The sequence below is a fragment of the Coenobita brevimanus genome, chromosome 23 (genome assembly GCF_032717465.1).
Source record: "Coenobita brevimanus isolate Jiangsu-jjx chromosome 23, ASM3271746v2, whole genome shotgun sequence".
Classification (NCBI taxonomy): Eukaryota; Metazoa; Arthropoda; class Malacostraca; order Decapoda; family Coenobitidae; genus Coenobita; species Coenobita brevimanus.
The window spans coordinates 57,284,786-57,297,108 of NC_136976.1; the positions used below are offsets into that span (position 1 = coordinate 57,284,786).

The following is a 12,323-nucleotide window of genomic DNA, read 5'->3' on the forward strand; positions in this document are numbered from 1 at the left end:
TGCAGTGACTCCCTAACTAACTACGGTAACTAACTAACTGACAAACAGGCAGATGAGTTGACCACGAAGGGCTGGCGGTTGTGTTTACCCAGAGTAAATGTTTGCTCGGAGACGAAGACTAATCAGAGGTACTTACCTGGGCAGGTAGGGAGAATGAAAAAAAAAAAAAGATGCATCATACCTAGTACAACATACTGTATAGCATTCTCCAACTACGTACGTATGGAAACTGGTAGGTACGACATGAGAAATGAACAGTGAGGTGTAGTTATATGTAAATTTGGGAAGAAGTAGAAATAATATGATACAGGTACGTACATCAGGCATGATAACTCTCGGGGGTCTGTAGTGGGTTGGAAGGGTAGTGAGGGACAAGGAGGGATGGATGGGGGTGGGGTTTAGTGGGGTGGATGAAGCTAGAAGGAGGGGAGGACAGGCAAGGAAGGGTGGGAAGGGACGCAGGTGGTGGTGGGAGGAGAGATACAGGTGCGTGGAGGGGTGGGAGAGTGATGGGGGACAAGAAGGGAATGAGGGAGTGGAGTAGAGGGTAGCATGGACGCGGCAGAGAGGGGGGGTGCCCCCCCACCACCTGGGTTTGTCCGATCCTCCCTCACCCCACATCAAGGGAGAGTTCTCATTGGCCTGAAGCCATGTATGTCATAATCAGGGTGGATCAAGCGCTCCACAGTTTTTTACAGGCCCCACTCAATTAATGCAATTAGGCATTTTGGCATAAAACTCAAATTGCATCAACTGATGCGATTAGGACTTTAGGGGTTAACCCTTTAACCGCGGGTGTCATCCTAGAATGACATTGCAAAAACTGGACCAAACCGCGGGTGTCATTCTCGAATGTTTGTGAATATTTTGAATACTGCGTGTTTTTTCCGTGCGCCAATTGTTTCAAGGGAGAGTAGCTATTAAGTTCTTTCACTCCAGCCGACCCCCACCCCCCGGGCCCCCACCTCCCACCCCACCCCTGACCAACACGCATCAGTATCTGTCCAGCTGTGTGAGTGACAACATCGCTGATGTGGCAGTGAAGTGCGGGCAATTACAGTGCCTTTTACCTGCCTCAGTGAACACAGAGTGGGTGTTTATCGTATGTGCAGTGTTCATATATGTTTACAGTATTATTATCAGAATGAGGTTGGCATTTGGTAATGATGTGTGAGCGAAAAATAGTGACTACAACTCCGCAGATGTGGCAGTGAAGTGCGGGCAATTACAGTGCCTTTTACCTGCCTCAGTGAACACAGAGTGGGTGTTTATCGTATGTGCAGTGTTCATATATGTTTATAGTATTATTATCAGAATGAGGTTGGCAATTGGTAATGGTGTGTGAGCGAAAAATAGTGATTACAACACAGCTGATGTGATAGTGAAGTGCGGGCAATTACAGTGCCTTTTACCTGCCTCAGTGAACACAGAGTGGGTGTTTATCGTATGTGCAGTGTTCATATATGTTTATAGTATTATTATCAGAATGAGGTTGGCATTTGGTAATGGTGTGTGGGCGAAGGTAATGGTGTGTGAGCGAAAAATAGTGATTTTAGATCGCTCACTTCTAATGGCACTGCCCATCCAGTGATAGTCAACGAAATCATGAAACCTACATCAATGCAAAGCCGAAGGTTAGTACTTTCTAATGGTACCTTATTTTTCGCTCTAGATTTATTCTGTGCAGAGTTATAACGGTTTAAAGTTTGTTTACATTTTGGCTGGAACCCCTGCGGGAGAGGCCAGTCGGGGCAAAACAATGCCCGCGGTTAAAGGGTTAATGGACTTTTGCTGTGTATATATACACAACCCTTGCATCCAAGACGGGTTTGTCCAAGATGTTTCATGTCCAAGACAGAGATGAAAAATAATATAAATAATAATCCAAAATATTGCTGTAATACGGTTTCATACATCCAATACAGAACCAATGGCTCATAACGACCCAAATCCGAGGAGAATACAGCTATGACAGTCTCTCCCGGTCCAACATGGTTCCCGCACCTGGGAGAGTGATGCTGTTGAGATGTTGTCCAATATTGGCATCTGATCATGTGATGAACAAGCGGGATTTGCTTTTGTCTCTCACCAGAGCATCATGGACACACTTACCGCGTGTTGCACTCAGCGTCTGCTCCTAGGTTATTGCTCTCCTTACGTAACCATGCTTATGAAACCGTGTGCTAACCCCTTGCAGCGCCGCCATCTATCTCAGGATACTAAGCTGGAGATAATTGAGCTACTAAGCTGGAGATAAGCTCATAAACACACTTTCAAGGTGAGGAAATTTGTTTTGGTGCCAAAATAGGTCTAAGTTGATGTTTTTAGGGGCACTTTTAGAAGATTTTGTGATGATTTTTTTTCCCATAAGGTCTTGTGTTCGTCCAAGACATTTTTCATCCTAGACAGGACCCTCAGGTGACAATATTACCATCTTGGACACGAGGGTACTGTATATATAGATACAGTACAGTAATCACTCTAATATCCGGACGCCCAATAACCGAACATCCCCACTAACCGAACCTTATCGTCCTGGGATCAAACATTCCCAAAATGGTCCGAAAATCCAAAAAAATTGGAAAAAAAACCGATTTTTTGCCGTCCGTAATTTGAACTTGCCGCGCGCGCCGCGTGAGAGCATTGTTTTGGTTCGTCATTCCTCCGACGTCCGATAGAGCGCCGCTGCATCCTCCCCACTTCCCGCCTGTCTCTCACCGCGACTGGACCTGCGCTCTTTCGTAATGGCTGCCCACGTGCTCGCTTGTGGTGGTGCCGTACTTGCTGCAAGGCCTCCTGCTGCTCTCTGCCCTACTCTTAGTGTGTGTGATGATGGCCCCGCCTCCTGAGAAAAGGAAGAGAGTGGTGTTGACTCAAATGTGAGAAGAAACTTGTGGATATTGGAGAAGGTTGATGCGGGTTGGTCTTCCTCTCGCATTCTCCGCGAGTTCAACCTGGCCCGGTCGACTTTGTTTGATATCAAGCGTTCCCGAGACAAGCTCATGCAGTACACGGCTGACTTCTCGTCGAGAAGCAAACGCAGTCACGTGGAGAGGAAGGTTATGTTTACCCCCAAGTATGCAGAGATCGACCGCTCCACGTTGATTTGGCATCGACAGCAACGTGCAGCTGGTGTGATGGTATGTGGAACGGAGCTGAAGGCTGCTGCTGAGAAGTTTGCAAGGCTTCACGACGCCCTATGACTTCAAGGCATCCGAGGGTTGGCTCTTCGCGTTCAAGTTGCGACATGGCCTTACTAACCGTAAAGCACATGGCGAAGCATTGAGCTAACGAAACTTGGAGTGGACGAAACTTCTTCGGCACAAGGTGAAAGGCTTGATCGACAGGGAGGGCCTCACTCTTTCAAGTCTATAACGCTGACGAAACTGGCCTATTCTATCGTCGGTGCCAACGAACACTCTCGCCGATGAGACGGAGAAGCGTGTACCTGGCCGCAAGCTTTCTAAGGAACGGATATCTGCTTTGTGTTGTGCCAATGCTAACGGCATGCACCGGCTTGCCCGTTATTGTTGGCCGTGCAAAGCAGCCTCGGTGCCTTCGTGGGGTGATGGATGTCCTTCCTGTCGTATGGTACCATTCTTTGAAAGCATGGTTCACAGCTGTGATTTGTCAAAGACTGGTTTCACCCATCACTTCGTCAAGGCTTGGTCAGAACCATTACCAGACGAAGACACTGGGAATTCCTCGCGACCAGGTAAAGGCTCTCCTTCTCCTCGACAATGCACCTGCCCACCCGTGCGACAAGGACTTGGTTGCTGAGAATGGCCGTATCAGGGTGCATGTTTCTGCCACCTGGTACGACTGCTCTCATTCAACCAATGGACCAAGGAGTGATCGTGGCAACAAAGCGCCTGTACCGTCGGAAGTTCCTGGACGAGGTGATGGTGGTTCTCGAGGACGAGGACGAGCGCAGGGAAGGACGTGACACTCGAGTGCAAGCGGAAAACTTTGGAAAACCTTCGCCGCTAACAACATCAAGTCTGCGCTGTACAACTGGGCTAGTGCATGGAAGGAAGTCCCTGTGAAAACTCTTGAAAATGGTTGGTCTCGTCTGCTTCTCGGAACAGATGTGGAGTACGATTTCCTAGGGTTTGACGTGGATGACTTCCATGCACGGCTGCGTACGCACGGCGACGATGTTGATGTGGACGATGTTCGTGAGTGGTTGGACGACGACGAGGCGATCCTGGGTATCAGACGTTGTCTGATATCGAGATCGCGTCTTCGGTTGCTGGTGTCAGTCCCGAACTTGAAGATTCCGACGAGCGAAGGCGATGATGATGCAGACTCCGCCCAGCAGGACACTACTCCAGCCATCCCCAAGCTGAGCGCACTCCGGGAACATCTAGAGTTCGCCCTAGACTACCTGGAACACCCGGACTGCGACAGGGAGATGGGGCCCTTGGGACTCGTGGAGGAAGTGCGTGCTTTCCGGCAGCGCATCATCAATCGCCAGAATCGTCGGTCCTTATGCGTCAGTCAACGATTGACAGTTTTTTCAGGCCCGTGACCCCGCTGTGCCAAGCCCTGGTTCCACTCCGTTGCCTCCCCAAGACAGGCCCTCATGCTCCGAGCCACAGCCCAGCACATCAGCTACAGTGGAGTCACCGCTCGACGTGAGTTTGCGGCTGTCTTCAGAGTCTTCTGTATCGGTACGCCATCACCACTACCCACCGATGCACCCCTTGGACGCCTGCCAGTGATACTCTCGAAGGCTCTGACAGTGAATAAACAGCAAGAACTTCTCCACTAGACCACTAAAACGGGAATTTTACAGTGTTGTGCAGTGACAAAAACGGTGTGTTGTGTTAAGGTTTTCAAGTTGGGAGAAAAGTAATCACTCTAAGTAGAATAAGAAATTTAACGTAACTAACCTTCTTTGTTTCCCAAAATGGCTTTGGAAACTTAAAAAAACTTGGGAAAAGTTAATGTGCAACACTGTAAATTTAATGGAACATTATTTGGACTCCGAAAGTGAACACTGTGTCTCCTCAAAAGAACCTGCGCTGTTCGCCATGACTTCTGTGTGTTAGTGACTAAGTTCAGTGCAAGACTTCAGGAAGAGTGTAGTGCAAGTGCTTCAGGAAATCGTTCTTACTGTCAGAGTCCGAGAGGAGGCGGTTATTCATCGAGGTGGCCAGGGACTTGCTGTAAGTAGCCAAAATGTTTCATGTTGTACTATTTTCCATACTATATTTACCAGAATGTTTCATATTGTATTTTTTCCCATACTATACTTACCAGAAAGTGTCATACTGTACTTCTTTCCATACTAAACTTACCTCATGCATGTGCAGTAGGAATGTGTTTTTCAGAGTTCGGTTAGGTTCGGTTAGGTTAGGTTCGGTTAGAGTCCATAAGTACCAGAATGTTTATTAATGTATGAACATACTTCTAAACCCACATTTTATGTGTCTATTGCATTTATTTCAGTCATTTATGTGCCTTATTGGTGTGATTTGGGTGTTAAATAGGTGCTATGCATGTCCGGAGGGAGTTGTATAGGTGTTTCTCTGTGTTAGGGTCCGTAAGTACAAGTCCATAAGCTGGGGCCCAATATCCGGACAAAACCAATATCCGAACCTACCGATGGCTCTATTGATCCGGATATTGGAGTGATTACTGTATATACAGTCGTCGCCTATGGTGCGGACTTCTATGCCATGGTTTTCTATGACACGGCAAGGTGCCAGATCCCCCCAAAATGAACCACGCGCATGAACTACCTATGGCGTGGGCGCGGAAAGGTTTGAAACACACGGGCAAATTCCCCCGGAGACGCGCTCCCCTCTTTGTTAACAAAGAAGATAGCGACCACTTCAGCTCCATACTACAAGTGTTCCAACTGTGGACTTTTTTCTCTCTTATGAGGAGGTTAACTTCACCAAATTCATTGTGTTAAGTAATGAAACATTAAAGATTCTTTGGGTATTGTGACTAGTTTATAGGTTTGTTCATAAAACCGCTATGAACGAAGCACCTATCTCTGAGCTACGACGAAGTATAATGCCTCCCACCATCATCATCATGTATATAAGAATGATTATTATTGTGTCAAATGTGAGTTTTGTTGACACTTGTGGCTCAGTTGGTAGAGAGGTGGCCTGGAGTCCTACCGGACCCAGGTTCAAATCCCCGCTGGGGCAGGGTACAGTTCAAGGATTTGAATTTCATATTAGCAGGCTTTACTGATCTACCAGGAGACCTGCCGACATGTCATAAAAATACCCCCGCTAACACCAATACACCAGTCCAGTATGAGACAGCCCTAGCATGTATTCAATATGGACGGTGGGTGTTAGCACCAAAGTGGTGACATGTAGAGGTGTATGGTATGTAGGAGGACTACTGGGCCTTGGGAACAGGCTGTAAAGCCTATGCCCAGAGTTGGACACACACACATACACACACACACACACACACAAAACTTGAGCATACAAACTTTATCAAACAAACTTCTTCAATCAGTGCTTGACCAGGCAGCCTCCACCCTCTTTAATGTTTTGGTCGATCTGCTGATCTGTGTCTACTTGGCCGAGCTTTTCTTCACTCGATCTGCAGCGCGTGGTATTGCCCAAGTAGACACAAGGCTGATCACCCTCCCGTTTTTTGTGCCTATTGTTATGTGTAATACATGCATTGACTGATTGCTTGATTGTGTGTGTGTATAAAGTGGAGAAAAATGGGGAAAAGTGGGATGAAAAGGGGGACTTTGGGCATTGGTTTAGTTATTTGTATGGCACGGTTGTCTATGGCGCAGGCTTGGTCCAGAACCAATTAGCCGTGCCTTAGGCGACTTGCCTGTATATATATATATATATATACACACTGTAAATATACTCTGTCTCTCTATACAGTGGAATCTCAAATTTCGACAGTTTAGAATTCAATGAATCAAATTTCGATGCATTTTGGAGTGGTCTGCCTGCCTTACTTTTCGATGCAAAGTCGCGTATTTCGATCCTCTCAGGGCCAGACTCAAACCAAAACAAGCAAAGATAATATTTTTGATGCGAACCAAAATGCTAGAAGTGAAGGAAAATTATAAGAAAAAGTATGAACCTAACCTAATATCGTATGGGACATGCGCTCTCAAGGCTAGACTCCAACCAAAACAAGCAAAGATAATATTTCTGATGTGAACCAAAATGCTAGAAGTGAAGGAAAATTATAAGTAGGAGCCTAACCTAATATCGTATGTGACGTGTCAAGAAGAGAATGAAAATCCATCCATCCATCCATCCATTGCCAGACGCCATGTATCCCAAATGGGGTGGCCAAGGGCTTAGAGTTAATTGTTTTACAGGGAGGGGCACTAATCCTCCACCAACCCCACTTAACACGTAGGGATGCCAACAGCATCTGGTGTTCCCAGGCGGTCACCCATCCAAGTACTAACCAGACCCAACGTTGCTTAACTTCGCTGATCGGATGGGAAGCGGCGTACTCAACGTGGCATGGTTTATTCATACAGTATATGAAGCATCCGATGATATGGTTCCGAGACAATTCACCGTCAAGTCAGTCAGATAATTCCTCAACAAAACATGGACGATTTCCTGTCAGGACAATTCGCACCCTGGACGATTCCCTGTCATTCTATTAATATACTTATTATTAACTAATCAATACTTTAGTAACTCGAAGATATAACAAGAGAAATTAAAGGAAGAGAATCAATAGTAGAAATACTAAAACAAAATTAATTACAGGTGGTAACAAAGACAGTAGGCAGAATACTGAAACAAAGAGAAGTACAGTAATTATGAATATAAGGAGCAACACAGAAATGAACAATAGAGACAGAAAAAAAATAGTCATGTTGTTTAAGGACAAGAGCTCCTGGATGAGAGTAGGCACCAACAACAACAAACCATGTGCAAGGCGATGCTCTGTTGTTGGAAGCCATCTTGCGACTGTCCTGCCAGCAGCCAGCCCTCTACATCCAAGTGAAGCACTTTTAGCCTGTACTTTCCATATGTGGACGTACATTTCACTGCAATTCAGTTGTATGTATTTTCTTTGTATTTTCATTGCAACTTACCTGTTTCAAGATGGCAAGCAAGAGTGGTTCTTCGGGTAGCAGTGGTAATGGATGAGAGCAGCCTGGCTTCTCTAAATCTTCACAGCCAAAGCAGAAATGGCAATACAGGAAAGGGCAGAAATACACCAAGTATACACTTGCTGATAGTATGGCAATACAATGCAGAACTACAATTACTTAACCACAATTATAGTTCATAAAGTTTACAGGGGGTGTGGGCAAAAAATCATGATTTTAGGTAGTCAGGTTCGGAGGCCCCAGACCCAAACTAATTTTTCCCATAAGAAGTTCAGTTGAAATTTCTATTATTTGACTTTCACGGTGATTTTTAGGTACATATGCCAATAGAAATTTGAGATTCCACTCTGTATATATATATATACAGTATATATATATATATATATATATATATATATACACAGTATATATGAGGCGTCTAGAACCAAAGGGGCATCGGCGCCAAAATGTACTTTTGAGTTATGACGCTTTAAAGTTGTGTTTATGGCAACATCATAACCAGAAGGCAATAAACAGACCTTTTATACATCAAAATGATCATCAGCGCCTATGCTCTACATGTACAGCCAAAAAAACAAAACAGTAATAACCGTAACCACAAAATAGGCAGTAAACCAAACCCCCAATTTATAAATGGGCATAATAACATATTGTAGGGATTTAAAAACATAGCAGAAAAAACATCAACGAATGTATTAATGTACAAAACTTTATTAACTGAAGATTCCAGTTCACTTAATATTAATAAACGAATAATTATTACTGTAATTTCACGTTTTTGACAACTAAATCTGAAATCAATGCAGTTATTATTTTTCCTCTACCATAATAAATTGAAATAATAACACTAAAAAAAAAAAAAAATAGTGTAATGCATAAGTAAATTGAGAAGGGGTAGTGGGGGGTTAAATGGTGGGGTCGTCATCTAGGAGATCGACATCCAACTCTGCCTCCTCGGTGCCACGCCCCCTACCTCTGTCTCCCCTCACCACTCTCTTTTCCTCTTCCTTTCTACCTTTTTCCACTTCTCCACACACTTCTGACACTTACGAGAGGTTATAGGCACCACCTCCTCACTGTAACTATGTGATGAACTCATCTTGTCACCCCCCCTTCAACCCCAATAACAACAGATCATCTTGTCACCAATAATCTACGATAAATGGGGTAAAAATCCAATACGTAATAATTAGACACCACAGTTAATACGGGAGGGAAGTCTCACCAGCACACCGGGCGGGCCACACGCTTGCTGATTGGCTGCTCTGGGGGAGTGGCAGAGAGTGAGAATGCTGATTGGTTTGGGTAGTGTGGCTTAGATGCTTGCCTGCTCTGGTTTGTTCACCCGGCAGCATGGACAAACCCACGTGACTTTGAGCCCCTCTACCACTGTCCAGAAGGCCGAATCTTGTATGGCAACCAGTGCTGTCACTGACAAGAGGGTTAAGGCTGTTGTCTCCCCTACCTAACTCAAAACCAGTATATTGGTGGGGATGCCCCTTTGGCTCTAGACGCCTCATATATATATCTATATATATACAGTATATATATATATATATATATATATATATATATATATATATATATATATATATATATATATATATATATATACAGTAGAAGTTCCGAATTTTCGGCATCTATGGGACCAGGCAAGTGCCGAAATATCAAAATTGCCGAATTATCGAAAACCCTACCCACTCAGTACAGTACCTTATATGTTTCGGTGAACACTATCATCATTACTCACATCATTACAAATGTGTTTGGAGAGAGTACTGTATACTGTTTGATACTGTACAATACTGTAATGAATACAGTACTATACATGAATATGAAAAATAAAGAAATTAGTGAACATACTGTATATAAATGTAATGGTACAGTAGGCCTACAAGTTCACATGCACTTACCTAAACTTATAGTAGGTTCCTTATTTACATATGTACAATAGAAGGGGTTGATTGGAGTCTGCTACTGCTGGAAGAAGTCCCCAGCAGTAGAGGGTCCTGCAACAGGCTCTAAGGACTCTTCTCCCTGTTGCTGCAGCAGTAGAGCTTGAGGTTCAGAGACTGCTGTTGGTGATGGAGAGGAGGGAGCAGAGGAGCTTACGTTAAACTAATCCATAATCTGTTTCCTACTCATGCCAGCCTCTAATTTTTTCAACAGCTCAATTTTCCGAGCAATAGTCAACATCTTATGTGTACGCTTCTTGCTAACACCAGTTAACTTTCCACACGTGGAGGCCATTTTCAAAGCACGCAGAAGATGTTTATACTGTTCACAACACACGGCTGGTCCACTCAGGTGTTACAAAGCTCCTGTCTGATGTTACGGTGCTTACAGCACACTTGAATAGTAATTTCAGAGGTATTTCGGTACGAAGTTCACAAAGCACACAGAAGAATCAAGAGAAGTCGGCAGCAGCACGGCAACAACTCAGAAGAATGGCGGAAGAATGGCGAAACAGATTCTCTTTCCCATGCTAGACTCACTACATGTTTGTCCTCTCTTTATGCTATAGGAGAAAGAGCTAGCCTCTGAGCTTCATGGCAGTGGTAGACTCGTTCCATCACTTTCACTATCTCACTTACTAAGGTGGGTAAAGGCGGGTAGCTAGCTGGCGAGCCTCATGGAGAATTTCAAGACTGACGAAAAAAATCGGAGAATCTGCCGAACGATCGGAGATTTTCGTAAATGGGACTATTTCTCAAAACTGCCGAAATGTCAGATTTGCCGGGGATTTGGATGCCGAAATATTGGACTTTTACTGTATATATATACAGTATATATATATATACATACATATATATATATATATATATATATATATATATATATATATATACACACACACTCAATCCTCGTAAATCGTGGCAATTTGGATCTGGACCACTGCCGTGATTTACGAATTCCGTGATTTATGAATAATAACTCTTACGTGAAAAATTAATTTGGGTCTGGACACTGGCCAACCTGCCCCCACAGCACCCTACCTTCACCTACCTAGGCACCATCAAACACAAACATATAAATTCAGGAATATTCAGTGCATGTATTAAATAGAAATAACCCATGTTAAGGGATCTCACCTTAATCCTATGACGAAATTGCTTAAGTGAATGGAGTGGGGTGGTGTTGGGAAGAACTTAGAACCTATCAGCACTTGTTCTTCCCAAACACTTTTGCCAGCTTTGAAACCTTCTCTCCCCTCTCAACATGATGAATGAGCTCCAAACGTTGACTTTACAACAACTGCGGCAGCTTCTTGACACCATACTGCTTATAGCGCTTCATCAGGGGGTTGGGAGGGGCCATGGTAGGTAAGAGGCGGGGGGAAGATGCACAAAATGGCAGGTAACTCAAGTACTCCACGGCGACGGTCTGTAGTGTGCGGACTGGTGGGACAAGAGCAACAACATGGCGGCATTAGTATGCACATATGCCACCCGCGACGTGCAGTGATTGGTTGTTGGGTTGTGATTTTCAGTTTGAATGCCGCAGTTTACGGTTCTCCTCGGAAAAGGCCCACTTGGGTGCCTAGGTTCGAGATATTTGTGACTTAACAGTGATTTAAGGTTGGCGGCAGTCTGATGGCCACAGAGCCATGATTTACGAATCCGTGATTTATGAACACGCGATTTACGAGGATTGAGTGTATATATATATGTATACTGTATATATCTTACTGCATCTAATGCATCTAACATGGTAAAGAGAGAGAGAGAGAGAGAGAGAGAGAGAGAGAGAGAGGCAGAAGGATGCTTACACAGTGTTTATGCATATACGGCTGCGTAAGCATAACATCCATTAGCTTGAAGATAATGAACACCATGCCTTGGAACAGACGCCATGGGCGAGTGTGGGGGCAGTGTGTGGATAGTCAGGAGGAGTGAAGGAGGGGGTGGCAGTGATCCTGTGGAATTATTAGACAGAGACTCGATGGGGTGGAGTTCAAGCATGATGTGCAACTCTACGACCATCCTGTGAAGGTGCTAATTTGTGAGGAAATTACGCCCATGAGGGACTAGTACTGCATACCTCACACCCCTACCCACACACTGATACTATATGACGACAATTGGACCTGCCACAAGTGAGTTGCCCTTGCTTACTTTAAGAATACTTATTAATCGGCACGTGATTGATGTCATGACATAACCCGATTATAAATGCAGGAAAATAAGGGTGAGAATTTAAAGTGATATGTGTATACGAAGTAAACTGTGGTATAACATAG

The 12,323-nt window shown here is 44.5% G+C and overlaps 1 protein-coding gene and 1 pseudogene across 2 annotated transcripts in view; both read right to left on the bottom strand.

Annotated features, from left to right (window-relative positions):
* The window catches only part of Rad23 (UV excision repair protein Rad23), a 139,276-nt gene that overhangs the window by 23,879 nt on the left and 103,074 nt on the right, over positions 1-12,323 (bottom strand). The gene's annotated exons all lie outside the window — the stretch shown is intronic.
* On the bottom strand, positions 7,372-7,491 carry LOC145393143 (5S ribosomal RNA; annotated as a pseudogene).